The 26,055-nt window shown below is 35.5% G+C and overlaps 1 long non-coding RNA gene across 1 annotated transcript in view; it reads left to right on the top strand.

Moving 5' to 3' along the window:
• Window positions 1–22,200, top strand: part of LOC115837054 — a 98,554-nt gene extending 76,354 nt beyond the window's left edge. Inside the window, exon 3 of the long non-coding RNA XR_004032114.1 lies at window positions 22,057–22,200. This is a non-coding gene — a long non-coding RNA (uncharacterized LOC115837054). The remainder of the gene's footprint in view (window positions 1–22,056) is intronic.
• The last annotated feature ends 3,855 nt before the right edge of the window (window positions 22,201–26,055 follow it).

The following is a 26,055-nucleotide window of genomic DNA, read 5'->3' as shown; positions in this document are numbered from 1 at the left end:
TTGAAAAGAGTTTTTCCTAGGTTTCCTTCTGGGATTTTTATTGTTTGAGGTTTGACATTTAAGTCTTTAATACATTTTGAGTTTGTTTATAATTTTTATATATGGTGAGAGGAAGGGGTCCAGTTTCATTTTCCTGCAAATTGCTAGCCAGTTTTCACAGCATCATTTACTGAATAGTATGCCTTTTCTCCATTGCTTATTTTTGTCAGCTTTATTGAAAATCAGTTGGTTGTAGATGTGTGGCTATTTCTGGCTTCTCTATTCTGTACCATTGATGTATGTGTCTATTTTTGTAACAGTACCCTGCTGTTTGGGTTACTGTAGCCTTGTATACAGTTATAGGTAATATATAGTCAGCAGATATACCTAATAGTATAGTCAGGTAATGTGATACCACTGCCACTGGTTTTGTTATTTTTGCTTATGATGTTTTTGTTTGTTAGTTTGTTTTTAAAGCTATTTGGGTTCCTTTTTGGTTCCATGTGAATTTTAGAATTTTTTTTCTAATTCTGTGAAAAGTGACATTGTTAATTTGATAGAAATTGCATTGAATCTGTAGATTACTTTGGGCAATATCATCATTTTAATATTTATTCTTCCAATCTATAGCATGGGCTGTTTTTCCCTTTGTTTGTTTCATTTATAATTTCTTTCATCAGACTTTTGTAGTTGTCCTTGTAGAGATCTTGCACCTCCTTGGTTAAATATACTATTAGATATTTTATATGTATGTGTGTGGCTACTGTAAATGGGATTGAGTTCTTGATTCGATTCTCAGTTTGAAGGTTACTTGTGTATAGAAAGCCATTGATTTCTGTACATTGATTTGTATCTTGAAACATTGCAGTTGGTTTTCAGCTCTAGGAGGCTTTTAGAGGACTCTTTAGGGTTTTCTACTTATCTTAGCATTTCCAGGATAATGTCATCAGCCAACAGAGATAATTTGAATTTCTCTTTTCCTATTTGGACGGCTCTTATTTCTTTCTTTTGCCTAGTTGCTCTGCATAAGACTTCCAATAGTATGTTCAGTAGGCGCAGCTGAGTGGATGTCCTTGTCTTCTTCCAGTTCTTAGGGAGAATGCTGTTGTTAATTTGAGATCTTCCTATCAATTTTATATAGGCATTTAGGGCTATAAACTTTCCTTTTAACACTGCTTTTGCTCCATCCCAGAGGTTTTGGTATGTTGTGTCTTTTTATTTTTATTTGTTTCATTTTTTTAAAAAATGTCTGCCTTAATTTTGCTATTTACCCCAAAGTCATTCAAGAGCAAGTTGTTTAGTTACCATGTTCTTATGTAGTTTTGATTTCTAGTTTCACTTCATTGTGGGCTAAGAAGATGCTTGATATGACTTCCATTTGTTTTAAATTTATTGAGACTTGTTTTATGACCATGTGGTTAATTTAGAGAATATCTGTGCTCAGACAAAAAGAATATATATTCTGTTACTGGGTGGAGTGTTCTCTAGATGTCTGTTGAGTACATTTGGTAGAGTCCAATTTAAGTACCAAGTTTCTGTGTTAGTTTTCTACCTCAATGACCTGTGTAGCTTCTTTTACATTTTTTTCTTTCATGTTGACCTTGGATAATCTGATGACTCTATGCCTTGGGGATAGTCATCTTGTATAGTATTTTGCAAGTGTTCTCTGAATTTCTTAAAGCTGGAGGTCAACCTCTCTTACAAGATTATGAAAATTTTCCTGAATGATTCCCACAGATACATTTTCCAACTTGCTTACTTTTTCTTCTTTTCTCTCAGGAATGCAAATAAGCCATAGGTTTGGTCACTTTACATAATCCCATATTTCATGAAGTCTGTGTTTATTTTCTTTAAATTCTTTTTTCTTCGTTTTTATCTGGCTGGGTTAATTCAAAATACTTGTCTTCAAGCTCTGAAATTCTTTCTTTTGTTTGGTGTAGTCCACTCTTAAAGCATCCAGCTGTATTTTGAAATTTCTTTAGTGAATTTTTCAATTTCAGCAGATCGATTTTTTTTCCTTAGTATAACTATCTCATATTTTACATCCTAATTTTTTCTGATTTCTTTGTATTTGATTTCAACTTTTCCTTGCATCTCATTAAATTTCCTTAAAATCCATATTTTAATTCTTTGTCCTTTCAGCCATTTCAGTCTGGTTAGGACCCATTGGTAGAGAGCTAGTGTGATCCTTTGGAGGAGGAAAAGCACTCTGGCTTTTTGTGCTGTCAGAGTTCTTATACTCATTCTTTCTCCTCTGAGGGAATTGTCACTTCTTATTTTTGAAATTGCTATTGCTTGGATAAGACTTTTAATTTTTAGATTAGTTTTTTTTTTTCCCCTTGAGGGTATGACTGTGATTTTTGTTATATATGATCCTTAGGCTTCATTTCTGGGTGCTTTCAGGGAGCCACAGTTCTGGATGGGTTCCTCAGTAGTGGATAACTCCTGTGCAGTGGCTTTCTCATATTCTGCTGGTTGTAGTGATGCAATGGAGGTAAGCGCTGACACACTATCTCCTACAGGGCTGAGGGTGCAACGGTCTCAGGAAGCTTATCTCGAGGACTAGCACTAAGCCCTTCTGGTAGCAGGCTTTTTTCTGTGATGGTAAAGTTCAGGCTGCAGTGCCGCAGATGATAATTAAGAGTAAGAGTAGGCTCTCCCTGCGGTAGGCTGATGTCAAGTAGAAGCACCACCCTGACAGGGAGGTGGCAGGAACGGATTGTATTGGAGTGCACTGAGGTCTCCAGGATAGGGGTGGGAGGTGCACCAACTCCTCTTCCTGAACTGGCAGGAATGTGTTCTGTTCCCCTACCAGGCCCCTGCTGCAAGGCACAGGACCCTAAGTTCATGAAGACTTTCTCTTTTGATCCCTGGCCATAGTGTGGCTGTGGGCCATGATAGGCCCCCTGATGACTACCACTAAAGTGGGCTTGGGTCAGAGCCTGTTCCTGGAGACCAGAGCAGGCAGTTTAAAGACTTGTCTGTCCTCTATTGCTGGGGCACTGCCAGTCTATGTAGGGAGAACAGTTGGGCCCTGCTCTGCATGAAAGCCTGAGCAGCACAGCCTTGCTTCGGCAGGGGTGGAACCTTCACAAAAAGCACAAAAACACTTTTTGCCAGTGTATGCTTTCGGTACTTGCCAAAACCAGAGTGAATCTGGGGGAGTGTCTGGTGGTGCAGTGGCACAAGGAGGGAATACCCAGGTAGGGCAGTGTCTCACCACAGGGGCACAACCAGTATGGAACTCACCACCTCAGTTCATGTCTGATGGGAGTACAGTCTTGTCTGCATAGCCACCTGGTTCTCTGTCCCTGGGAAGTTCCCAAACCACCACCAATTGTATTGGCCTGGGTTGGGAGGCAGAGTCACTCTGCAACAGTTTGGCAATCAGCAAATTGTCAGAGGGGTGAAGGGGAGCAGAGAAGCCTTTCCACCTACCCTTCCCATGAGGCACCAAGTTCTTTGGGGTCAATCTCTGATAGACTTTTGCTGCTTTCCTTTTCTTTCCTCCTCCAGCTTCTTCCCTTTGGGACTCTGACAAGTCCTGGCTCTCTTCCCTCCATTTTCTATTTAAAAGTTGTCTATTCACTGGTAACTTTAATCTTTCTGAGGAGAACTGGCATCTGATGTCACTAATCACCCACCTTGAATAAACAAGAATTTTAATTTTAATTGCCCTTGCCTGAATTAGTAAAATGACAGTTAAGCAAATACTGGAAATTACAGAGTGAGGAAATGGAAGCCAAAGACAACATGGCTAATAATCATATACAGGTAGAATTCAAAGCATAACAGGGTAAGAGAAGGTCTTAAGCTGTATGTTTATTTAAGTGATGAAAATATATAATGATGTGTAAACAAAAGTGTAGTATAAAAAGATATTGACCAGGCGCGGTGGCTCACGCCTGTAATCCCAACACTTTGGGAGGGCGAGGTGGGTGGATCACAAGGTCAGGGGTTTGAGACCAGCCTGGCCAACACAGTGAAACCCCATCTCTACTAAAAATACAAAAAAATTAGCCAGGCGTGGTGGTGGACACCTGTAATCCCAGCTTCTTGGGAGGCTGAGGCAGGATAATTGCTTGAACCTGGGAGGCGGAGGTTGCAGTGAGCCGAGATCAAGTCATTGCACTCTAGCCTGGGTGACAGTGCGAGACTCCGTCTCAAAAAAAAAAAAAGAAGAAGAAAAGATGAAAATATTGAGACAAACCCCCAACTTTACTCATTTGTAATTGGACTATAGTCAAATTATGAGAATAATGATGAAACATTTCATATCTAGAAAGAGGGGAAAAATAATGAGATTATTTAACCTAAAGCAGTGCTATCTATGGCATTATTTGGGTAATGGTACATCTTGAAAGGCAGGAGCCCTGTCTTGGGTTTCACTCATTTCTTCCTCTGGATAGTGCTGTAAACATTCTCTAGAACAGTCTACTTGTATATCTTGAGCAAATTATTAAAATTCTATAAGCCTCATTTTTCTCATCTGTAAAATTGTGATGATAATATTCAGTCTTACAAGGTGCTGGTGAGGTTTCAATTATACAATATTTGTAAAGCATATTAATAAGGCATTCAGTAGGGTATCAGAACAGAGTGTCTTGAATAGTACAGTAGGGTCTCTAGGTGGAAGGCATTCGTATTTTTCAATTAACCCTCTTTAAGTAGTTTTTAGTAAATGCACATATGCTGGGTCACTTTGCTTTTATACTTTAAGAGTCTTAGCAAGAAAACCCTAATTTTCTGCACATAATTTAATTGAGGAAGAACTCTCTTATTTGTATATTTGTAGGGAAGAGATATCAGAGCTGGAATGGTTGCAGGACTGGAACATTAAGTGAGATTTTAATACCTCCGAATGATAAGGAGTGATTAAAAAAAAAAGAGGATTCAGAAAACACAATTGAATTAATGTGTATTAGTGACCTTCAGCCTGTGGAAAAATAAATTGAGAAAATAATTTGATATATTAATAAAGTATGGGCTTCCTCTTCAATCCACCTATTTTTTTCATGTAATAATTTATAATAAGCTCATTTAAACTTTGACAATAGAAATCAAACATATACAATAAAAATGTATAAATTATATCGATCATGCTAAATTTTCAAGTTGTTAAATAAATGTCTTGACTCAGTTTCATGCTGATGATATGTTTGAACACCAATCATCAGTCTTAAAGGTATTGAAATGAGACAGATTTTTCTTTCAGTTTTTTAAATTGAAAATGTTTCCACTTTATTTCAGTCTTTTTGAATGTACAGGCATACTCTAAACTGGCTTCATGGGTTTATGTAATTAATAAGAAGTCATATCATCAGAGAATAAAAATAAATCAGTTTTCTTAATCACACTCTACAGTATACTATTTTTATTTTCATTTTAAAGCATTGAGAACTATCAAATATATTTGGAAAAATCAGCTTGCAGAATTTTTTTTCTTTTTTCTTTTTGTCAGAGTGAAACATTGGTTGGGTTGAAATGTAGATTTATGTTATCACATTAAAAAAAAAACCTGCTTGGAGTGTCCTAAATAACAAATTAAATTAGTACTATGAAGTGTGGGCACCTGAATAGCACAAATAGTGCAATAATGTTAACTTATTTCCCTTTCTTTATTTCTGACCACTTCTCTGTTTTACAATGGCATTCTGAATTTCTATCACCCTTAAAATAGGTAAGTTGTTACTGGCTGTAACTTTAATAAGAATGCTTTGTACTCAATAATTCATATCAGAAAAAAAAACTGTCTAAAATACCAGACCCAGCCTCACTTCCCTGAACATGTTCTCTAAGTTGACAATGGCCTACTAATAACAATTTTTGGAAATGAAAAAGTTTTACTCAATTTACTAATATGCTAAGTAAGATTTTAGAAAATCATTTACTGGAGTCAAGATAAAAGAGGACTGACACTTGGCATATCCAGAATTCTAATGTTTACACAATTTTTGGAGGCCAGACCAACAAAATTGGAGAAAGTGCAGAACAAAATTCTAAACTTTAATTGTTTGAAATGGGGTTTGGCAAAAATATGAGAAATGTTAGAATTGTTTGACTAGTTTGGCCTAAGGGGACACTTCCCAATTTTTTTTATATTTCAAATTTGAGGCAAATAAAAGATATTTATTTATTTTTTTTCTTGAGACAGTCTTGCTCTGTTGCCCAGGCCAGAGCGCAGTGGCACGATCTCGGCTCACTTCAACCTCGCCTCCTAAGTTCAAGCGATTCTGCTGCTTCAGCCTCTCGAGTAGCTGGGCCTACAGGCTCGTGCCACCACACCCAGCTAATTTTTGTATTACACCACTATGTTGGTCAGGCTGATCTTGAGCTCCTGTCCCTGTGATCCGCCCACCTTGGCCTCCCAAAGTGCTGGGATTACAGGCATGAGCCACGGCGCCCTGCCCAAAGAGAACATTTTTAAAAGCCAGAAAAAAAGCCTTAGTAGTTTATTAATCCAAGAAATGGTTGTAATTTTTACTGAATGCAAAATTAGTGTCAGTATTTCTTCTGTCCTGCAAACTTTGCGCCAGTAACCAACAGTAACTGCACATTCTCTATGGCCCTGACCTTAAAGGCTGGACTACTTACAGGAATGATTGAGTGTAAAATCTAGATTTATTTATTTACATAAATCTAGATTTATGTAAAATTTAAAGATAATTTAGATTTTACATAAAAACTAATCTATGCATAATAATGAGCACTACATTTCAATGTAAGCCTCAATTTAAAGATTTTCAAGAACTGTAAACGACAAAATACATTTGATATCTTTCTTCATGTTCTTCACTTTACCAATGTCTGCCGATATACCTCTAGTTTTCATTTCAAGCCTTATTTAAAATGAACCAAGTTTGTTGCTATATTTTGAATCTAAATATTTTTATAGATTTATACCGAGGTCTGGATTGATCTTTTTAGACTGTTAGACTTTAGGATATTTGTAGCATTTATTTTATTACATTATTTTATTATTATTTTTATTTTATTATTTTATTATTATTATACTTATTTTATTATTGTTATTATTATTATTTTGAGATGGTGTCTCACTCTGTTGCCCAGGCTGGAGTGCAGTGGTGTGATCTTGGCTCACTGCAACCTCCACCTCCCAAGTAGCTGGGACTCCAGGCGCGCACTACCATGCCAGACTAATTTTTGTATTTTTAGTAGAGATAAGGTTTCCCCATGTTACCCAGGCTGGTCTAGAACTCCCCACCCGCCCAGGTCTCCCAAAATGCTGAGATTACAGGTATGAGCCACCATACCTAGCTTATAGTATTTATTCTGTTATTGATTTACCCTAGCCATCTGCTTAGAATTAGAGAAATACAAAAGAAAGAAAGAAGGGGAAACAGAGAGAGAGAAAAAAAAAGAAAGAAAAAAACAGAAGGAGAGAGAGAACAGGAAGATCACATTGACCTCTGCTGTTTTCATTTTCTCTGTTCTCACTTCTTGGTACATGAGAGTAGAAAGATAGCCTTGATGATGACAGGACATGTCAATTAACACTCTTCTTACTTCTCTGACACAGTAGCGAGCTCTGCAACATTGAGTGTTTATGTGAGATGATTGGCAAATGTGTTTTGTAGATTAATTAGAACTGCAATTGTCATAAATAAGTAGATGCTACTGATTTGTGCAAATCTTCTAGTGAGATCTTTTTCTTTAGTCTACATTGACTAGTCAATGAAGAAGCTTCATACCTAGGAAATATGTCCTCCAGCTGTTTTCTGAGCAATGTCCGCTTTCACAGTCATCTATATCCTTCAGATGAGGGTAGAAATACATTTTAAAAAACAGATACATTATATAAATTATTATGGAAAGAGGATATATTATGGGTCATATGGCAAATGCTTTTGTACAAAAAGGTTGAGTTGTAGGAGCATTATGCCCTCCTACACTCCTAGAAACGTTGTAGAAGAAATAGCTATGTAGAACAATTGTAGATACTCCTGAGTTTCTGAGTAGCGGCAAGTTAAATTGTTGGCCATCTTCTAAATATCTGTCTCTTCAGCTCAGGCTTTCAGAAGAAAAGTTTCCACATTAAAGAGAGCATGAGCTAGCAGAAATTTTCATTCCTCTCAGGTCCAATTCCTTTTCATAAGAAATATCCTAAACAAAAATTCATAAGTAATATAGCTCATCTACAAATATAATTTATAAATCCAGATAATGTCCCATTTGTAATATAAAAGACAAAAAGAAATATACTAGATGATAAAAAAGTTCTGTATTTCAACATGTAAATACTTGGGAACAAATACACTAGAAAACATATCAAAGTAGTTAGATGTCTACACCTAAATATAGAATTGCCACTAATGTAACAGTTAAAAATTGTAAACTAATACAGGGTTTGTTTATTTTTTTTGCCAACTAAAATACCATAATATCATAAGTGGTTTAGATCAATGCCATGATTTTTTAAAATGGTGAACATGTCTTAAAGATCCAGAAAAAAATAAAATCTAAATTTCCTTATTATACAGTAGTTTCATTCCTGGAAATGTCAATTTGTATTAGTATATTAAAAAATCATTAGTCTTTATTTGCATAGTAGAGTTGGGTTCATGCAGCTGACATTTATAATAGGGTTAGCATAGAACTACTAGGCTTTTCAAAGAGGAAAAAATAATTTTCTGAGTTCAAGATAGTTCTCCTTACCCTATCAACCATGTTGTAATTTTGCACGAAGGGGAGGAAAACAGGCCTGAGAATGAAGACCACGACAGAATAACCTGACTTTAGGTTTTCTCATTGTCATCATGGATCTCAAGTCCAAAATTAGCCTCCCACTTGGAATCACAGATTGGCCCTCTTCCAAGCTTTTAGTCCAAAGTAATGAAGTTATTTAGGTCAAAACAGTTGTCTTTGAAAAATGTGTGTACTTCCTATGATTCGAGTACACCACTTCCAAGTGGTAGTATATTGCTTCTCCAATGCTAGCAGGTTACCCAAATTAATAATTCTTTAATTACAGAATGGAAGGAAATTGCTGTTAACCCCAAGCATATCTGTCACTAACAGATAGGTGGCATGGTACAGAGGTTTGGGGTCTGACAAAACTGTTTGCAAATCTCAACTTTGCAAATTACTGAATAATCTTCACTTTGTTACTTAATCACTCTAAAGTATTATCTTTACTTCATGGGGCTGTCATAAAGATCAAATGAAACTTAATAAGTGGAAGCTAACATTTTTAACTCATCCTTTTCTGCTATAAAATAGTCCAGGAACAGAAATAGAGAGAAAAACTCAAAAAGGAAATGATGATAGGCAACATAAGACAGAGAAAAAGTCAGTTTTCCTGGGAGAGAATAAAGGGAGAGTGTTAAACTGGGTAAGAGATGATAAATTAAAATCAAATTCCCTTCTCAAAATTAAGATTTTTGTTCTTCTATTTATCCTGATAAAAAATGACTAGAACTGTTGTTGCTTATATGAAGAAGACCAGTGGGAGCTTGTTCTCATCATTTATTATGTGAATCTAATGTGCATTCCTTTTTTTAAAAAAATGAACTTAAGAGGAATAAAGATATTTGAGAAATTCTTTTTTTGTTAGATTAATATCACTGTCATTTTAGTTGATATCACATCTTGCAGTATCTAGTTACCTGCTTAAATTTCACAATTCTAAATTGACATTTACAGTAAAAAGGGGATATTTTACAGAAATAGAAAAAATATAATGATATTATAAAATAAGCATATTGGTATTCAAATATATATCAATAATTGTTAACTAGTAAATTTAAAAATAATTATCTTTTTCATTCAGAAAGCCATTATGTTTATCAAGAATTAATTTTGCTCTCACAATAATAATTAATCCTACCAAAAAATCCTGCAATTTACTAGAAAGAGAACTCTCATTGATTCATTAATTCATTTTAGCTTTTTTAAAAAATGTCTTACATTCCTACTTTATGTTATGCCCTGCGCTAAATGCTAGGAATCCAATGATGAGTAAGGTTACTATATCTATCCTTAAGTAGGTAACATTCAATGTTAAGTACATTTTGTTTAGAAACACAAAATGATATTTGTTGTAGTTTATCCACATACACATATTTTCTCCTGCTTTTCCAGTTTTGATTTTGATTATGATATTATTCATTTGAGAGCTAAGCATAAAATCCTTGTAGTCAATAAAACACATTTAAAAGGTAAAATAAGCTACTTGCAGAAATAAAAAACAATTTCAGGCATTTTATATAAACTTTTTTGTTTGTTTTCAGAACTAGAAAGTAAAAGTGTCAAATAATTTGCTATGTGCAGTCATCTACAAGATGAATTTGGCACAGCAGTCTACCAATTTCTTATGGACTACAGTGCAGAATAATTCCTACTTAAAGTTATGAGGAAATTTCAAGGACTGTCAAACATCTTTTTTTGGAAATCCTTGTTTTTAAGTGTTAGCATATCATATTGGATGACTTACCATGACTAAACCCTAAGGTATTTTGGCTGAACTTTGCTCTGATGTTTGGAACTAACGATTCACTCCAGTGGCATAGCTAGCACTTTAAGGCCTCTAAACAAAAATGAAAAATGATACTAGTTTTCACATCAGCATTCACAGTAAGCTCTGAATCTTCACTCAAGTCAATCCAGAAATTGAGATGTGACATAGTTCCTGAGAGATCTGAAATTTTCCAGCTGACTAGTTTTAAATGGTAAATTTAATTTTACCCTTCAGTTGAATTTGAATTGATTTCATATTGAATAACACATGAACAACCAAATTGAAAATATACTAAAAATCATAGCTTTGGGCTCATTGAACATTTTTAGATTATTTGTTTTATTTTTAAATTTCAGTGAAAACCAGTAGTTCAAGAGATATCTAAGAGATCACATGGAGATTAATATTTTAAAAAGTTGCTGAAGTTCAAATGTAAATGGCCTAAGCATATACATGTTTCTGGAAACACTGCTGTTCATAAATATCTGTTTCATTCCAAGGAGCCTCTATAATGTGACCTCTTATTATGTGTCCCTAAAATATCTTATTAAATTGCTATTGTGTATAGTTGTTCGCCTTGACATACAATGTAGGCCAGGGTGTTAGGCACTGGAGTCTCCAAAATAATTGAGATATGGTCCCTGTCCTCAATTTGGTCACAGTCTAACTGGATTTAATAAGAAACACAAATCTAATAAGAACACAAATTTAATAAGAAACACACAAGTCACTTGAAACTGATATTAAACAAGGACTTCCGCTCTATGTGGAACATGTGTAGCTCACATGTGAGCTACAAATGTTCACTCTTTCCTTAATTGCTCTGAAAAGGCAAGGTAAAAGTTATTCGGGCTCTTTAGGAAGTTTTAGGCAGATCTAAATATTGGCATAGCAATAAAAAACAAACTACTAAAATTTTCTTCTGGTCCTTGGAACACGGTGTTTCAGGTTACAGCTACTTACTTTCCCTGCCCTTCTATGGGACTTGCTGCACAGGTTTCTCTATGAGTCCAGAGACTCATGCTGTAGCCATGAGTCCTCAAGCCCAAGTGTACATTAAAATCACCTGGCGTGCTTTAAAAAGTACCCATGCTCAGACCCCCTCCAGATTAAGTAAATCAAAATCTCTGCGGATGGAGATAGAGAATCACTGTCTGTTTTAAAATTTCCCACAGTGAGGATTTAAAACACACTGCTTTAGACATTCCCACATTTCCTAAACTGAATCATATTACTAATGCACTCTAAAAGTGCACTAGCTATTGTGTAACAACATAAAGGCAATATGGAAAGCAGCTGAGTGTTTTGTCATGTTATAAATTACATAACTTTTACTTTAAATATCTCATCTGTCCTCTAAACTCAAATAGCCATGAAGGAATAGATTAATCTCTTTAAATACAGCTGCAGTATTGGAACCTTAAGGTTTACTTAGTCTAACCTTTCATTTGATGTAGGTATCACATCTGTAACAGTTACGACTCCTGCTTATACACTGATTGTTCACTACCTCACAAGGCAGCCTATTACTTTAATGGAGATTTAACTATCAGAAAATTATTCTTTCTTATGTTAAACCAAAACACTTTTCTCTATTATTTTACTTATTAGTCCTTATATCAATTTTCTTGAGGAAATACATTCCAAGACCCTCAGTGGATACCTGAAACCACAGATAGCACTGAATCCTATTTAGGCTAGGTATTTTTGATCTGATAACTTAGTCAGTTACTCATTGGCTAACGATATGCTGTACAAAGAGAGGATTGACATACCTGGAAGGATGAAATGGGACTACGTGAGATTCAATGACTATACTCAGAATGGCACATAATTTAAAGGAAATGAATTGTTTATTTCTGGAATTTTCCATTTAATATTTTCAGACCATGGTTGACCGTGGCTAACTGAAACTTCTGAAAGAAAAACTGCAGGTAAGAGATGACTATTGTATAGGGACTACACACGCCTTAATTTCATTGATAACCCTTCAGATAGCTGAAAACAGTTACCAGAACTTCTTTGTCTCTTCTGCATATGGTATATTCTTAGTAACTATTCCCTGTAGATGCCTGGTGGCTTAAAAATAAGGTTGCAAATTTTCTGATACTTTATTTATAAATAGACAGGTCTTTACTTGAGTAACCCAAGGTGGACTTGTGAGTGAGAATGTGACTATAACGATGCTATATGAGTCCAAAGTTAGGTCATTTAAATTAATGTAGCTTTCTTCTTGTTCACTGGAACATTTACTGCTACATCTCTAACCCACTATGTAAGAAGTCCAGGTATACTGAGACACCCATGCTGATGAAGCCACGTGTAAATATCCCAGTCAACACCCCCAATGGAGCTCACCTTCAAGCCATCTTCATAAATGTACCCTCCAGATCAGCTGAATCTCACTGAGTTTTGCAATCACTGCCACATGGAAAAAAAGAAACCCCAGCTGAGCTCTGTCCAAATTCTCACTCATAAAATCATGAGCTATAATTATATGACTATTGTTTTAAGCTACTAAGTTTTGGGGTAGTCAGTTACTTAGCAACAGACCTGACACGACGTGGTATATTTGTTGTATATATCACAACAACTTTTTACACACCCACATGAGCAAAAATCGTCTAAAAAAATCTTATACCTGTTTACATGCCAATGTCTGATATCAGTTTAGCTTTGTAGAGGCAAACATTGAGAAGTGGCAGGTGTTTGTTTTTCTTATATTTCATGGTCCCATCAATATGCCTCTCTGAAGTTCTGTGTTATGAACTTGAATTCTGGTTTACAGGAACAGAAAGGCAAGGAAAAAACAATGGCTTCAACATTTAGCATATTTTTCTGCACCTAATCTAGATGGTGAAAAGCCATTGTCAAGTATTTTCTCAAATTACACAACTTAAAAAGAAAATGTGATGTCAAGTATTTTCTCAACTGACCCAACTTGAAAATGTGAAAAGTTCATCAGTTTTGCTTCCTTATTTTTGATATTGATATGTATGCTATATACAAGTGGCTGGTCATGAATAAGTTAAATATCAGTTAAGTTAGTGAATACAATGTCTCATATTTAGTAAATAATGTTTAAGTTTTTGGTACAACCATTTTTACAAAATTTAGCAAAAATATTGTTATCATATGGGAGGTTGGATTTTACTTCCTAACTAGATACTTTCATGAATACACACACACACACAAACACACACACACAGATGTTTAAACATTAGGTTGGTGCAAAAGTAATTGCAGTTATTGCCATTACTTTTAATACATAACACAGAAAACGAATTTGTAGCAATGTTTCTTATAGAACCATGTCTTCGATATATTTCTAATTGTACCACTAGATGGAGATATTTATTAGAAAGTTGTCTGCCTCTTAACCCAAAGAACTGCTTGAGTGGGGGGGAAATATTTTTTCCATTATATATTCCTTTGGAAATATGAAAAATAATTAAAATATAAATAAAATATCTAATAAAATTTTCTGAGTTGATCAACTCATCTAAGAGTGAGAAGACATATGAATATTTAAGTACTATCAAATTTCAGAAATTTTTTTCTATTGCTCTTGAATAAAAAATCTGAAACAATCCTCATAAATACAATCTGAAAAGTTTTGGTTCCCTGGAACACATGTCTCTTACCAGTGCACAGATAATAGTGTCATGGGTGTCCAGAGTGTATACATTCTATTCTTGAAAAACTAAATTCTAAAAAATTACAAAGCCAAATGACAGGCTTTAGGAAGATAGATAAGAATGTTTTGTGAAACTTTTGTTAAAAGCATAAGCAGGTAATCAGCACAGTTATGAGCAACCTGGCACCATGTTCTTAATAAATGAATAGCCTCTGCTAGAGGCACACACTTTGATCTTTGCTCTCAGTCATTTGCATATAATTGCTGCATTTGTCATGTGGCCAATAGATATGAGAAACATAATAGAAGTAGATAATGAATGAAATTGTACTCAAATTGGACTTTGTGGTCAAAAGGCCAGTACTGAGCAAACCTACTTTAATCCAGAAAATGCCTACTGGTCAGAGTTACCTTCGTTTGCTCAGTGAAGGACTGATTCTAAACCCATAATGAGTTTACACCCAGTTGAAAAAGAAGATCCTTGCCAAGTTGTATTAGTTCATTTTCATGCTGCTGATAAAGGCATACCCGAGACTGAGCAATTTACAAAAGAAAGAGGTTTAACTGGACATACAGTTCCACATGGCTGGGGAAGCCTTACAATCATGGTGGAAGGCAAGGAGGAGCAAGTCCCGTCTTACATGGATGGCAGCAGGCAAAGAGAGAGTGAGGAAGGCACAAAAGCGGAAACCCCTGGAAAAACCATCAGATCTCATGACACTTACTCATTACCATGAGAACAGTATGGGGTAAACCTTCCCCATGATTCAATTATCTCCTACCAGATCCCTCCCATATCATGTGGGAATTATGGGAGTACATTTCAAGATGAGACTTGAGTGGAGACACAGAGCCAAACCATATCATTCCATCCCTGGCCCCTGCCAAATCTCATGTCCTCCCATTTCAAAACCAATCATGCCTTCCCCACAGTCCCCCAAAGTCTTAACTAATTTCAGCATTAACTCAAAAGTCTGCAGTCCAAAGTCTCATCTGAGACAAGGCAAGTCCCTTTCACCTATGAGCCTATAAAATCAAAAGCAAGCTAGTTATTTCCTAGATACAATGGGGGTACAGGCATTGGGTAAATACAACCGTTCCAAATGGGAGACACTGGCCAAAACAAAGGGGCTACAAGGTCCATGGAAGTCTGAAATCCAATGGGGCAGTCAAATCTTAAAGCTCCAAAATGACCTCCTTTGACTCCATGTCTTAAATCCAGGTCACACTGATGCAAGAGGTGGGTTCCCATGGTCTTGGGTGGCTCCGCCCCTATGTCTTTGCTGGGTAGAGCCTCCCTCCTGGCTGCTTTCATAGGCTGACATTAAGTGTCTGTGGCTTTTCTAGCATAGTGCAAGCTGTCAGTGGATCTACCATTCTGGAGTCTGGTGAATGGTGGCCCTCTTCTCACAGCTCCACCAGGCAGTGCCCCAGCAGGGACTCTGTGTGGGGGCTTCGACCCCACATTTCCCTTCCACACTGCCATAGAAGAGGTTCTCCATGAGAGCCCCACTCTTGCAGCAAACTTCTGCCTGGGCATCCAGGCATTTCCATACATCTTCTAAAATCTAGATGGGGGTTCCCAAACCTCAATTATTGACTTCTGTGTACCAACAGGCTCAACACCACGTGAATGTGCCAAGACTTGGGGCTTGCACCACCTGAAGCCAAGAACCAAGCTCTACACTGGCCCCTTATGGCCATGGCTGGAGCCTCTGGGGCACATGGCATCAAGTCCCTAGGCCCCACACAGCTCAGGGAACCTGGGCCCAGCCTTCAAAACCACTTTTTTTCCCCTAGGCCTCTGAACCTGTGATGGGAGGGGATGCCGTGAAGACTGCTGACATGCACTGAAGACAGTTTCCTAATTGTCTTAGGGATTAACTTTTGGCTCCTCGTTATTTATGCAAATTTCTGCAGCCAGCTTGAATTTCTCCTCAGAAAATGGGATTTTCTTTTCTAACACATGTCAGGCTGCAAATTTTTTGAACTTTTATGCTCTGTTTTCCTTTTAAAACTGAATGCTTTTAACAGCACCCAAGTCACCTCTTGAATGCTTTGTTGCTTAGAAATTTATTCCGTCAGATACCCTAAATCATCTCTCTCAAGGTCAAAGTTCCACAAATTTCTAGTGCAGGGGCAAAATGCCACCCATCTCTTTGCTAAAACATAACAAGAGTCATCTTTGCTCCAGTTACCAAAAAGTTCCTCAACTCCCTCTGAGACCATCTCAGCCTCGACCTTATTGCCCATATCACTACCAGCATTTTGGGCAAAGCCATTCAACAAGTCTTTAGGAAGTTCCAAACTTTCCCACATTTTTCTGTCTTCTTCTGAGCCCTTCAAGCTGTTCCAACCTCTGCCTCTTACCCAGTTCCAAAGTTGCTTCCACATTTTTGGGTATATTTTCAGCAACACCCCACTCTACTGGTAACAATTTACTGTATTAGTCTGTTTTTACACTGCTGATAAATACATACCCAAGACTGGGCAATTTACAAAAGAAAGAGGTTTAATTGCACTTACAGTTCCATGTGGCTGGGAAGCCTTATAATCATGGCAGAAGGCAAGGAGGAACAAGTCCCGTCATATATGGATGGCAGCAGGCAAAGAGAGAATGAGAAAGATGCAAAAGCGGAAACCCCTGATAAAACCATCAGATCTCGTGAGACTTATTCATTACTATGAGAACAGTATGGGGGAAACCACCCCCATGATTCAATTATCTCCCATCAGGTCTCTCCCACAACATGTGGGAATTATGGGAGTACAATTCAAGATGAGATTTGTGAGGGGACACAGAGCCAAACCATATCACCAGCTAACCATTTATTCATCTATTCCTGTAATCGCATAAAGCATACTCTTTGAGAGACTACTATGTGAAAGGCAGTCATGTAAGCTGATAAATGGTATTCATTAAAATTCAACACTGGAAGTATGAATAGAGTCTGATGGAAAGCAGAGGAGGAATAGACAAAGAATGCTGAGATTGGTAGTATAATGTCACATTGAAAGGGTGATAGTTGAGCAGGCTCTAGAAGCGTATTTAGGGGTGTTAGAGATAAAGGATGTGTTAAAGACAATAGAAAAGAAACTTTCACTGTATTAAATTGGGTGTGGATATGGAGATAAGCAAAATTTAATAAAGTAAGATTTGAAAATAAAATGTATGGCTTGGTCACCATGGTCTCTACTGAGATCCCAGCATGGGCAAATCTAAGTGGGAGACTCAATAGTGAGAGTTTTGTAATGGGAACTTTACTTATTATCTCTTGTTAACTTGGAATATGGTTTTTACAAGTGTCAGAACCTATAACCTATAAACCTGAGATGCTTTCTCACAAGACCAAAACTGCCAAAATATTTTATTCTTACAATCTCCTGTGATATTTTCAATAAGATGGAAAAAATAAGAAATAAATAGATTTTATGAAAATATTCGGGACACTTGATTTCCAGATATGCCCACATGAGAAGAGTCCACATAGAAAGAATCTCCACCTGGAAAGAATGGAAGGGATTGGATGAGTGAATATACTCAGAAAGCTGAAACAGGGAAATTTTTTTGGGTCTGGAAACACAGAGCAGAGAGCAACTGGATCAAGAACAGTTCTGCTTGTCTCTTATCATTTAGAACTTTGTGATAATTTACTTTTAAAAGATGAATTTAACTCACCCAGTTAGAAATACTTATGATTTTGTCTACTGGTGGTAGGAAACGTATTTGCAGGAGAGGCTGTCATGACAGTGATGAGCTGAGCCTGTAGCCTCAGGTATACTAAAAAAACACCATTTTTCCCTCTCTTTAGGTTAGGGAGGCTCTTGAAACAGAGAGATTGCATTTCTTAATTCTTGTATGATGAAGGAAAGTCTACATAAGAGGTGACTGGGGAAAGGGAAGCAGAGAAGTGCATTAGGATGGGAAATGAGAGTCAAACAAAAGCTTACAAACCTCAATTTTGTCTGTCTTAATGCTCTGCTTAGAGCCCAGTACTGAAGTCTAAGAAAATATTTGGTCTGTCTGTCTCTAAAAGTAATGCTCTTTTTATTATTAAACTTGATGGAAGAAGGAAGTAATTACAACTAAAGGAGGAGAAGGAGAATAAAATATGTTTTACATTGGCAGAGAAACTGGTTATGTTAGCACTTTAGATTGGAACAAAAATGATTCAGAACGAAACTCACTCTTTTTTTTTCCATCCATAGATATTTAACCTACAAATATTTTTTAAGTTATCCTAAGTTCTAGGTCCAAAACTTTATTAATCTATTATCCAAAATTCATTGAGGTACTGTAATAGACTTTTTAAGGAATCTATGCTGGCCATACATCCCTTGCCTTGAAGTATTTATAATATTTAGTCATCTATTTGCTTTCCTAAGAGGACAAAACATTAACTCTTCCATTATTCCTTTGCCTTGTGTTAATCCATCAAACACAAGTAATCTCAAGTGGAAGTCTCATTCATTTCTGCCATCTTAATAGCCATCTGTGTAGCTACGCTTTTAACGACAATACTATACAAGAAAGGAAATGCTATCGGAATGAATATCTTACAAAAGCATATAAAAATTTATATTTTCAACTGCTTTATTTCTAACCATCCTTTTTTTAATAGAAAAGAAAAAATATCACTTTGAAATAATGGTTGTCCGTTTACATCGATCACACTTTCCATCCCCATCCCAAACTCCCTTGATAATACAATATAAATATGGGAAATGACATGAGATTTAGTTCCTGTACTGTGAGATAAGACCCTTAATAGAAGAACCAAATTGTCATTCTTGCAAGAACCTGAAGAGTCTAGAACCTCCAATGTGTAAAGTTAGGAATAATAATAAGAAAGAAAAATAGGGATGAGGTGGAACTACTCAGTGGGATTTATAGGTCACACATTAAAAATAAAAATCTTGATTTGCTGGTTTGAGATCTTACAAATGTTTATCTCTCTAGACAGAAAGTTAAAAAATGACCTTCTATAGTGCTGATATAATTATTTTTTCTAAGATAATGAACTTGCTGTTTGACACCACTGCCAATTTTAAAACTAATCTGCTTGTCTGAAATAATGATTAAGCACTGCATGTTCAGAGATTTAAGATAATTTGATATTGACAAGCATTTGTTAATGGTACAAAGTATAATAAGTCTGTATTTGATGGCAGAAAATCTGCCATTAGTAGTTAAGCCATCATTGTAACAGCTGTTTGACAACAGAAAGAGCTTGTTAGTATTTATTCTATTTGGCTAAAGTATCAATTAATACTGAAACAATCAGCCAGCCAGCTGAAAGGAAACATAAAAAATGCAAAGTTCTTTTCTTGCCTTTTCAATATAATTTGAAGCCGTCAAAATTAAATTGAATGTTATAATTAAAACACATTACACAAGTGTATTTAATAAAGACTAAAATTCTTTATTAAAAGTGAACAGGAACCAGAGAAACATTTATAATGCAAAGTAACTCTAAACTGACAACAGTAAACTGCTGTTGCATAGAAATTGGAAAGTGATATTGTTTAATGTCGACAAAGGAGATGCCAAATACCTTCTTTAAAGAGGCTTGAAAGAAATAATTTACCATGGAAACTCTGCCCAATTCCAGAGACTGCATGTGCTTTCATCCAGTGAGAAAATCTGTGAGATTCCAACTCTTTGTAGAATGTGAGAGGAGTAAAATGGCTGTCCTCATTCCACACTTTAATTTGAGCAATCTAGAATTTACTATGGAGTGTTCCACTGAACAAGTAGCTATACAAAAATTGAATAGGTGTATCTAAGAAACAAAAACTACACAGACAACCAAAGAACGCTTGCTCAAAGAAGTCTGGGAAATGATGAAGTGAACAACGCTAAACCTCACTGCAGGATCTCATAGAACCTTTATTTGAGATGCCCTGAGAAGCTCCAAAAGGTGAATGGAGTTCCTACCAGTTTCCAAAATTTGCTTGACAAAAGTAAACCCTCTTTTTTGCATAGGGTATATTATGGTATTAGGACTCACTGGAAAATATTAATACAATCAGAATTTAACTAAAAACAAGAAATTTCAAATTTATATAAATTGCTTCTTTGAATTTTAGGTTTCTAAGAAATATAGCAAAGGTAAAAACTATGTGATATGTAATATGCATAAACTCTTTTCCTTGTTTGTGCACTTATACCAAATTTAACTCAAGTTTCCTACCTCACTGATATGAGATAGGCAACAAGGAAATCCCAAATTCCTGGAAAATTGCTTGATTGTTTAGCAATAATTTATTAATTGTCTTTTAACATAGGGGTATTATCCTTCCTGTAGCATAATGTCCAAGAATGCTACAGTGGGATCCAGTCTGGGTTTGCATCTTGGCTCAGCTACCTACTAGTTGTAACCCCTTAAAAAACTTATTTAATGTCTCTATACTTCTTTTTCTTTACCTGTGAAATGAGAATAATAATAATGTACCTATATCATAAGTTATTAAGGAGACATCAAATATATGTGTTATAGGTATAGCTTATATATAAGTGTGTATAAGTATAGCTATAGGTATGACTTAGTTTTTTTTAAAGGAATAAGTAGCACTAACTCCTCAATCAACCCCCCAATTTTTTTATCCTCTTACATCAAAAGTTCACACAAGAGTCAGACCCAAAGAGCTACCTCTATCCTTTGAAACTTACCTTGGGCCTCCTAACCTTTAAAGAGCATCTTCAGATAAGGTACTCCCAAGTACTACTTGAAGAGTAAGAGTGCAGCAAGCAAGACTGTAGAGGGCCTATGAGTCTGAAACCCCCTGCAAAAACTTCAAGATAGTGTTACTCTATACAAGCTTTTTCAGAATGGTCTGTTCACTCCCACTGATGCAGCAAAGGACCTTGTTCATGCTAGGACCAAGAATAGCTATACAGTTGCACATCCTCTAGTTGTTTTCGGTCTGTGATACTCTCTGATGTGTACCCTTCATGCCACTCAAGTTATTTCCTCCCTGAGAAAATGAAAATTAGAAGAAAAAGGGTGTGTGTGATCAACATGTTCCACCATCTTCCTTCCTTGGGAGCCATCATTTTAGGACAAGGAGACTTCTGTTTTGTCTTTCCATTTCTCACCTAAAGTTTCCATGGTTGTTGGCCTAAAATAATTCTAAAAGTCCTAAAAGATAGGCATGTTTCTTTTATTGTGACCTTAAAGGAATTCTTAGAGACAGTCACTTGTACTACTCCTTTTCTCTCTGAAACTCCCAATTCTTCTCCTTTAAACTTGTGTGTGCTATGCATAAAATCTGTGAAGAATAAGAATAGTGGTTTAAAAATATTTCAGCTGTTCCTAATATGTAAAATAGCCTAAAATACCCCTCCTTTACCTCTTTATTTTCCTTCTTCTTTGAGGAGAAGATTTTTGGTGAATTTCATTTTGGGACACTTCAGGCATTTTTTTCACAAAACTTAATTATAAATCTAGTGATAATTACTTTTGAAAGACAATGAAAAATAGAAATTTAAATTTCTAGAAAACATTGCATTTTTACTGACTCTTCCAAATGTTATGCTATACTTTTGAGAAAGTTTTTTTTTTTTCAGTCAGATTATTGAGATTCTCAGTATTGGAAAATTATTAAAGAAGAAACAGTATAAGCAATTGACATTTCCTTTTGGGGATTTTGCCCAGGATTTAGGAAAATGAATGAGGCATGTGAGAAACATTAACAAGGCAGTGTTAGCACATTATAGAAACATAACTGCATTATTTCCTAAAACTATTACAAATTTTAAAAAGTAGATATTTTAAGAGACATAGATATAAGCTCACTGCAGCATAAAAGATGGTAAAAACCTGTTATCAAACTCCAAATATACTAAGAAACAGCAGTGGAATAAGTAATTCTCTCATGATGAAAACGTGAGCCATTATTACTGATCAGTTCTGCTCCTGTGTGCCTGTTTAACCTTCTACTTCCTCTCCTCTTTCCACAGTGGGAACTGGAAGGGAATTAAAGTATCTGGGGCACCTGCTTCTCTGGTAATGTAACAGACTATAATTTCCACTAGGACGAGATCCTCATCAACCTCAGGGTAAAGCTATTTTGCCTGCAATTTCTGAGCCATTGATCATGTCCTTAAATATGACCTGCTTCTATGAGATTGCTTTTGAGGACGATGAAAGGAGAGTTTTTTTCGAGGCACCTGTGCCTGCTAGGTGATAATACCTAATTTTGAGCTAAACAAACAAACAAACAAACAAACAAAATACTCTGTAGATAAAATATAGAGCATCTTTTTTTCGTGTTGGATTCTTGAAAAGCCAGTACTCCACATTTGAGAGATTTAAAATCAGAGCTGACAAATGCAGGATTTTAATTGAAGTATTTTATGTAAATAGTAGTACACACTTGTCCAGATATGGAATGAGGTTCTGTTAGGATAATTTCAGTTCTTTAGGAACTGTTCATCTTATGTCATCATTTTAATTAGAATAAAGACATTATTTATATGGTGTTCATTGTAAGTAAATTAGTAATTTTTCTTTCATAGTTTATATGTACTGTTGGTTGTATTATTCTGAAAAGCCTGTACTGAAATTCAAGCTGCCATTATGTATATATTTTTAAATGAGAACTCTTCCATTTCTTACTTGTATGTAACAAAATACCAACGCCTGAAAAATCTGCTGAAAAGCTCTGTTAATACAGTACAATTAAATATGATCATCATGGAAATAGGTGAACATAAATTTTAAAAAGGGCTTATGCCCAGAGAAACATGCTTTTTTTTTTCTGCAAAAGTCTTGTAAGTAGCCCTGAGGAGACAAATGACTGGACATCAGTCTATTATCATTTGGAGAATGTGACATAAGCTCCAGTTTTATTTCCTTTAGAGGTGAAAAATGATCTGTATTTTCCCTGATCTCCTTCACAGTTTATTCTCATGTAAGTATAAAGTATATATTTTTAAAATATTGTTTAGCTTGCATATCTGGCCACTTGATGACATTAATTATAAATCACAGTATAAAATAGTGTTTTTCCTGGCCAATCAGAGAAAAAAAGAGACAATGAATGCCTTTATTTCATTTCATTGGGGGCTGGTGAAAATTAAATGTAATAAAGGCTACAGCTCTAAATGGACACGATCAGATACAATTGCATTGGAAAGTCAGAGGATAATATTAACAAAAAGCACTTTTTTATTAGGGGATTCCATTCCTAAATGCTAACACATTTAAAAATAATAAACTGTGTTAATACATAAATATATACTACCTCTATCTTTTTAAAAATGTTTTTAAATTGTCATGGCTTATTGGGCACATAGGGACACCTCTTGTGACAATTATAAAATCTCCCAGTTGAATATGAATTATGTGTAAAGAGAAAGTATGTTTTGCCTCTGTACTTTATAGACAATGGCAAAAAAAATGAGAAACCATTAATATAGAAAATAGACAATGAGATACTCTCTAATTAAATAGAAAGTTTCAGGACCTTTGCTTCTCTCTTGCCCATCCCAAACATGTGGATAAATGAGCTCAGTGCATTAGGGATTAGAATTTGGTCTATGATAATTTAGATCATAGAAAATAGGAATATGCAGCGGTACCTGAAACATATAACTCTAGGGAAAAAATATATATAGTGCAAAAAGTATTCTCCATTTGGAGAGATTATGACTTGATTTATGTATTTTGCTAGGATTGAATTTTACTAAATTACAGTTTTCAATTTTTCTATATTAATAGAGATACCTCATTAGGCAATTTGGTGTGCCTAACATGTACTATGACTAATACTGTTATTGCTTTCAAAATTGGACATAAACACTAGGAGATACTCATCTAAATTGACTTAATCATAATTTAATTACTGTATACTAAGGCACACCCATTACAAAATTCAGACCCATACTGGCCAAATAATAGATTACAAATACAGTGTGATCATGCAAGACCGAATAATAAACTCACTTATAGATGATTGAGAAAACATTTTAGGAAAAATTCATAGGATAGTTGTAATGAAGAAGAAAACTCCACTTTTTAAATTTAGAATCTCAATTTTCCAGTCTCCTATTTTTCTAGTTTGATGATTGATGAGGAACCAATTGCACTTTTGGCTTCCAGAATATAAATAGAAACTTATGACAACATATCCTAACTCTTTCAGCTTCAACAATTGGATACTCAAATTCTTTTTTCTATGATAATAAAATTAACAGAAAGAGACCAAAATATTTTTAACCATTAATACTTTATTGCAATAAGCACAATTTCTGATGGGAGGTGCTCATATGCCATGGAGAAAATTCACTCCCAGTTTTTCCAGATCACAAATCAATCTTTCTTGTGACAGTAAAAGGTTTGACCTTCTTAGCAAGTTGTGGGATAAGAGGAGTCTGTTGTTAGGACACAGGTTTAAATATATTCAAGTCCGGACCGTTCTACCAAAAATATTTTTCATGTGAGTTCGGTAAGAAACTGTTTCAGATTAAGCTCATGCTTTCAATTTGGCTCCACAAATGTTTATAGATCACATAGTGTTTCTAAAGCACAATACTGGGGATTAAAATCAGTTCCAGGCATCAGCCTATACGACGCTTGAACCAACCATGATCCTTCAGAGTCTTCTTCTTTAAAACAAAGCTTGCTGTATGAAGATTATAATCCACAGATGCTTAAGCAAAAAGGGGATGCAAAAAGCAAGTAATGTCAAGGACATTGCTCCAATGCTTCACATTGCTCTCTGTACACAATCTGAATTTTTTACCTTGAAGTACAACTTACTCCAGGGCTTGGTTCCCCAGCTTACTCCAGAGCTTGGTTTCCTATGTGGGGCCAACCCACATGTCTGCCCTCCTGTTTATTAATTTTACTTTCTATTACCTTTCCTAAAACCTCTAGATTAATCATATTCTTTCATTACATGGTTCATTCAATATCACTCATTCGCTGTAAAAACCCTTCCTTCATTTTAAGATCCAGATGAGGTATTAAGTCCTTTGAAACCTCTTGTTTCCTCAGGGAAAGTTGCCCCATTCTCTACATTTCTAGGGTTTATTGCTTATAGCACTGTAACTGTGTTTATCATATTATGTTGTAACTTAAAAGTATGTAAGTTTGTCTTGAGAGCAAGAACCTTGTATTATTAATCTTCATATATTTAGTATTAAGAATATCAAGCATATACTGTTCAAAAAATGTTAAATATTCATTGAGGATAAGATTTTTTTTTTTCTGGAGGGAATCTCATGAGCTAGTCAAAAAAACAAGCACGAAAAGAAATAAACAGAAAAGACTACAACACAAGAGTAAGAGCTAACTTTTATTATATCCTTATTTTATGCTAATTACTGTACTAAAATATTTTCAGGAATTATATTGAAACTTCATGCCAATTTTAGAAGTAGGTATTATCACTATATCCATTTTATATATTGCACTGTGCTCTCACATGACATTGACATTTCTTTGTTAGTTGTCTCTCTAATCCACGTTAGACTGTAAACTCTTTGACTACATGGACTATATCTGGCACTGCTTCATCCTCAGAATCTTATATGGTGCCTAATGCCTAATCAATAATCAAAATACTGGTTGATACATTTGTTAAGGCATTCATGCATGAATCAAAGGATTCCTTTTACTCAGTGTTTTAAAGATTATGACAGCACGTGCTTATGTAATGCTTATGTTGTGCCAGATGCTGTTCTAAGTGCTTTACAAATATTAGCTTACCAAACCCTCACCACACCTTGGGAGCCAGCTTTTGTCCCGGTAAACTGAGTAATATTTTACAGATGAACAAACTGAAGCACATATAGGTAAAGCAATTTGGCTAAGACCATATAGCTAATTATGTATTGTGGATAAGGCTCTTAAGGTTGAACTGAGATAAAACCTAGACTATGAAATCAGCCATGCAAAATCTACTAAAATGACAATTTGGAGATTGTAAATAGTTTTAAGTGGTTTAATGATCA

This window comes from Nomascus leucogenys, chromosome 10, assembly GCF_006542625.1.
Source record: "Nomascus leucogenys isolate Asia chromosome 10, Asia_NLE_v1, whole genome shotgun sequence".
Taxonomy (NCBI): domain Eukaryota; kingdom Metazoa; phylum Chordata; class Mammalia; order Primates; family Hylobatidae; genus Nomascus; species Nomascus leucogenys.
The sequence above is the reverse complement of the archived record's forward strand: the minus strand, read 5'-3'. Positions and strand labels throughout refer to the sequence as shown.